We start from the raw sequence: 6,134 nt of genomic DNA on the forward strand, positions 1-6,134 counted from the left end.
AGATGCCTCAGCCTTTTAGAAGTTGCTTGTAAAACAATAATGGAGCAATATACTTTGAAGTGTGTTTTGAATTTCTTAAAAAAGGAAAAATCTCCTAACACTCATCAGAACAGTTTACTATATACTGTGAATTGTTAGTGGCTAGGATCTCATGGGTTGCAGCTTGCCTGCAGGACTGTTTCTGTAATCCCTTGGATTTCCCACATTCTGTTTCTTCATGGATTCCCTCTGCAGCTAAAAATTTCAAGGATTTTCCCAACCCCAAAGATAGAAGTTGATACCTAAAACCTAAAAGCTGCATTTTCCAAGCAATATAGATGTTAGACTCCTTCATGAACCTGGGCTTCTAGAAAATGCAGTTCTTGGCCGGGCGCAGTGGCTCACACCTATAATCCCAACACTTTGGGAGGCTGAGGCAGGTGGATCACCTGAGGTCAGGAGTTCGAGACCAGCCTGGCCAACATGGCACAACCCGGTCTCTACTAAAAAATACAAAAATTAGCTGGGTGTGGTGGTGAGCACCTATAATCCCAGCTACTCGGGAGGCCGAGGCAGGAGAAATACTTGAACCCAGGAGACAGAGGTTGCAGTGAGCCAAGATTGTGCCATTGTGCTCCAGCCTGGGCAACAAGACCGAAACTCTATCTCAAAAAAAATAAAAAATAAAAAATAAAAGAAAAAGGAAAAAGAAAAAAAGAAAATGTAGTTCTTTTTCCTGGTCCACAAGGCTCACCCCAACCCTGAGCCCATGCAGAGAGAGATTCTAATCTCCTGTACCACTTACCATCTGTACCAATCATGAAACACTTAGCAGAGAATGCTTCAGGACACAAATATATTGAGATCCCTATTCCCATCTATTGATGATATCTTTGCTGCCTCATCACTCACAGCCAACCAGTGACAAACTACCTCTGGGGTGAGGAATTTATCCCTTCTTTAAATGCCTTATTTGGATTATTCTCTTACTGTAACAGCACATGTCCACAGTAGAAATTAAGGGAGAAAAACAATAGAGAGAGAATAAAAATAGAATCTCCTCTAACCACCCTACTCAGAAGGAGCTTTGGTTACTAAGCTATATTACAGTTACCTCACTATAATAATAAAAATTGTGTCTACAAGTGTGTATTATAGGGCTGCAATGAACATTTTCATAGCCAAATCTTTTGTGTGTAGCCAGGAATATTTTTATCTTTGTTTTTATTTTTATTAGTTTTTCTTCATTTTCTTCTTCCTTTTTAAAAAAAAATATAATTTTTTAAAATGAAACACTTCACAAATTTGCATGTTATCCTTGTGCAAGGAGCATGTTAATCTTCTCTGTATCATTCCAATTTTAGTATATGTGTTAATGGTGTAAGGTGTCCGGATTCTTGGCGTGTTGAACAAAGAATTGGACAAAACGCATAAACAAAGAAGGGTTTTATTGAAACTGAAAGTACACTCCATGGTGTGGGAGCCGGCCTGAGCATAGGAGCTAAAAGCTCCCATTACAGAACTTTTGGAAGTTGAAATAACCTCTAGAGGATGCCATTTGGTACTTGGGGTATGCCCTATGTAAATGGAAAGGACGAAATAAAGTTACAAAGTCATTTACTTGACCCTACGCCCAATGGAGAGGATATTTCCTGTCATAGTTAAAGTGTGCATTGGCCTCATGTTCCCTGCCTCCAGACCCTGTTTTCCTGCCTCATTTCCCCACTGAGAGACATGATGCCCATAAATTTTATGGGAGGCAGAGGGACCGATGGCCTTTTTTCTGTAACTGCTTCATGCTGGCTTGGGACGTAGTCCCTTCCTATTGAGGATCACAGAACTCTCACCCTACTCTGTCTAGTGGAGGCAGGGTAGCTCCTTAATGATCAGAGGTGGTGTCTTCACCTAGAACTGGCTGGAACCTTTGTTGCATGATCATCTGAAGCTTGATGGTCTCTAGGCAACAGGAAATGAAGTTGGTTAAAAGATTTAATGGGAACTTCAGGGGGTGGATACCTATACTGTCAGAAATGTTTGTTATAGAGATTTGCAGGAGGGAAAAAACAAAACCTGGTCTGTTCTAGAATCTATGTGTTTCCTTAAAGTCTTAGCATGAGCAATTCCATTTTGGTTTGGTTTGGTTTGATTTGTGGGGGCCTAATGTATGAGCTTAATCCAAAACAATGGCCTGCCAGAATTATTTTTTTTAATTCCCCCCTTTTTTGGTCAGGTTCTTACTTAGGTGAGAGTGTGACCAAAACTTGTGGCCTTAGCGCCACTCTCAGTTACCATCATTTTGGGTTTCCGATTTCAGCATATCATTCATAGGTCATGGTGTCCTCATGGTTGCACATTTCTTTCAGCTCTTGTCATTCAAATTGGAGGGAGACTATATGACATTCTAGAGAGGGCTGCATGCAAGTATTTAAAATCTTTGAGAGAATACAGTGCAGCAGGGAGACTATTACTGTGACTATTGGGAGGATAATACCAAGAGTTTGGAGTAGGCTCCTTATCCAGGGTCCCCATAAACCAAACCTCCTAAAATTAAATAGATCAAAGAATGAGCTAGGTAAAGAGTTTATTCACTTGACTAAGCAATTTCTTTGTTAGTCCCCTACCACTGAATTTCTATAATCTTCATTTGATGTATTTCCCCATAGGCCACAATTGCCAGCAGCTGCACAGGTACTTTTCTGTTTAGCTAATTCTATTATTTAGCATAACTTTCACAAGAGAATTTAAAAGTCTGTTGTGTAACTGTAGCCTTTACAGCAGAATTTGCTCTAGAACCTATCATGAGGGATACATTTCTAATCATTACTCTTTTTATTTTAAACTGTGGAAAAAGGACCTAACAAATGATGCCCTTTTAGAAGAGTGAAGGCCTTCTGGCAATGTTCTCTTTAACCCATGATGCGGGTTAAGAGGAGTAAACCAATGTTTTGTTTTTGACTGATTATGAGGCAACACGTGTACCATTAAAGTTTCTTACCTGCATTGGGCCTTTGTCTTTTATCTATCAAAGTATAAGGTTATCCATGTATAATACTGACTGCAAACCCCTTCACAAGTAAAAGTATACCCCATAAGTGCACATAACAGACCCCTTTCCCACTTCTATGTTCATAAAGGCATAAGCAAGAAAAAATATTCAAAGATAAGTTTCATGATAGAAGTCTTAATCTGTGAACTTGGGAAAAGCTGTTCACATCAAGGATGCCATCCTCTTTTGGGAGAAATTTCCCTGGTTAGCTTTACTTCCAGGGTTTATCTTAAGAGTAGAGAGGCAGGGTCGGGCGCGGTGGCTAAAGCCTGTAATCCCAGCACTTTGGGAGGCCAAGGTGGGCGGATCACAAGGTCAGGAGTTGGAGACCAGCTTGACCAACTGGTGAAACCCCGTCTCTACTGAAAATACAAAAATTAGCCGGGCATGGTGGCATGCACCTGTAAACCCAGCTATTCAGGAGGCTGAGGCAGGAGAATCACTTTAATCTGGGAGGCAGAGGTTGCAGTGAGCTGAGATGAAACCACTGCATTCCAGCTTGGGTGACAGAGTGAGACTCTGTCTCAAAATAATAATAATAATAAAAAAATAAAAATAGCAGAGAGGCAAAAAAAAAGTTGACAAAAGATAAAACAGCCTCCAGAATTCATAGTACAATATAAAATCACCTAACATATATGTAATTGGAGTCCCAGAAGAAAGAGAGTAAGAATAAAGTATTTGAAATAATAATGGCCAAAAATGTTCCAAATGACTTTAGATAGCTTTGGGGTTATAAGCTGCTCCTAGAACAGAAGAGGTGCTCCAGATCACACATTTGGAAAAGCTAAGCTCTTAGGTTTTTCAAGAAGTCAGAAAATGAAGAAAAGGGGATAGGGTGGGGGTACCAACGATTGTTTATTTTAAGGGGATTCTATATACAAAATCAAAGTAAGCGCACTTAAGCCGACTGAGGTGCCAAAGCCTCCGTAAGCGTGAATTGGATGAATGACCCAGCAGCTAGTGAGTACGTACTCTGAGCTGCATGTTTGATGTGCATTAACTCACTGAATCATTAGGAAAACCCTGTGACATAGGTATTATTTGAGGCTAAGAGCAGTTCAGTAACTTGTCCAAAGTTGCACATCTGACAAGGGGAAAAGATGAGATTCAACCCGAGGGCTAATTTCAAAATCAATTCTCCTAACAGTTCTGCTATCCTGCCTTCATCTAGGTTGCTCATTCATGAATATCTCTTCCCCTTCAAGGAAGTACTAGATTTCTCTCCTGTACAAATGTAGGGAGTGACATGACTCACAGCCCAGAACTTGTAGGTTGTGAGGGAAGGGGATTCATTTTGCCTGGACATCCCACAGTGCATAGAGCCATGTAGGACTTCCAAAGGCTGCTGGAACTCAAAAGCCCATGTTTGTGAAATATGGTCCTTTAGAGTCTGCATTTCCAAAGGTCTTGGATCTTGAACTAACTAAAAATTTGGAGTTCAAGAGAAGAATCTAAATCAAAATAACCAGCTAAATATACTTCTTAGTCCTAGACACTGGAAGTATGCTGACTTCTGCCCAGGACAATCACATCATGTCAAGCCAGAAAGCCATATTATAAAAACACCTGCATTTGAGGAAAGACACACAGACTACAACACACACAGACATACAGGTGTCCAAGTGCAGTGAATAAGCAGATGTCCAAGAGTGAGTGAACAATTCAGATCAATTCAACAATAATTGGTTGAACATCTGCTATATTTCAAGCACTCTTCTATTGGTTTATCCTCCCAGGCAACAGTGCTAGCCATCAAGAATCTGTGGCAGATAAGTAAGAGGCAACACAGTGTGATAAGTAAAATGAGTGACACATACAGAAGGTTCTAAGACAGTGGAGAAGGGAATTATTCATTCATTCTTTCTGTCATTCCATCAACACTTCCTGAACAAATACTATGTGCTGCAATGGGCTAAAACCCAGATTAATAAAAAATTTCTGGCAGAGGAGAAAAGAGAGACATTTGAGGTAAAGGGAACCACAGACATGTATAGAAGCCTGAAGGATCATGACATGTTTGAAGATCTCTGAAACATTCCAAATTGTGGAGAATAAAATTGGAGGGGGAAAGCAGCAGCTGCAGCTGAAATATGCAATCATTTCTACGTACTGAGAGCAATCATGCATAATATGCATAGGGCGCAATACTTTGGACTATGTGCAGGAAACAGCACAAGTAGACTTTGTGGCAGTCCAAACCCAGACATTGTTTTTATACATTAGGTACTTGATAAAAGTTGTTTGTTTTTTTTTAAACAGGGTCTCACTCAGCCTTCCAAGCTATAGTGCAGTGGCACATTCATATCTCATTGCAGCCTCAAACTTCTAAGCTCAAGTGATACGCCTGCCTTTGCCTCCTGAGTAGCTGAGACTATGGGCACACACCATCATATCCAGTGGTGCTTGATAAACTTCTTAAACTGCAAGTAGCGTTTATATGCTTATACCCATGGGAGTGCCCAGTCTCTCTGGCCTCATACAGATATCTGTGGTGACCCATGAGAAGTCAAGGGAGTTAGGAAATCACATTTCTCTCAGGCTGGAGGATCCAGAGTTGGTGGTGGCTCTTCCCCACCCAGTAGTCCACTGTGGGACAGGACAGATACCCATTCTATACAATGAGGCTACCTCTCCTTATCCCAACTTTCTACCTTCCTTGGACTCCACTGGGAGAGGGTTTAGATCATGGTCTTTCTGAAAAATTCATGTATGACCCAAAGCAGTAGAGAGCTGGAGGCAGAAACTGGAATTGTACCTTTTTTAAAAAGTTAATGCCCTTTCTTACGTCTCAAAAAGGAAACAAGTTCTCCACATTTGGTGCCTTTCAGAAAGTATCTCCACAAAGTCTTGCTTCCCGCCTATTTCTCTGTCTCCTTATCCTCCTGTCTTCTTCTCTTCTGTTTGGATGTCATTCCTCTCCATCTCGCTCTCCCTTTCTATCTCTGCTCACTGTCCCTGCCAGGATAGAAAGCCCTAGACCCAGTCACCTCTTCAGTCTGTAATATTCTGCTGCCTCTGGCTTTACCTGGAGGCCAGCGAAGCTTCCTCTGATCCCCCTTTCATAGATACACTCATCTCCGGTGGAAGGGACAGTGGGGACACGGGG

The 6,134-nt window shown here is 41.2% G+C and overlaps 1 non-coding gene across 1 annotated transcript; it reads right to left on the bottom strand.

Moving 5' to 3' along the window:
* Window positions 1–1,260: 1,260 nt before the first annotated feature.
* LOC116270219 lies at window positions 1,261–1,365 on the bottom strand. Its single transcript, XR_004178134.1, has one exon. It is a non-coding gene; the product is annotated as a U6 spliceosomal RNA (small nuclear RNA).
* Between the last annotated feature and the right edge of the window lie 4,769 nt (window positions 1,366–6,134).

The sequence above is a fragment of the Papio anubis genome, chromosome 13 (assembly GCF_008728515.1).
Source record: "Papio anubis isolate 15944 chromosome 13, Panubis1.0, whole genome shotgun sequence".
In the NCBI taxonomy this organism is placed as follows: Eukaryota; Metazoa; Chordata; class Mammalia; order Primates; family Cercopithecidae; genus Papio; species Papio anubis.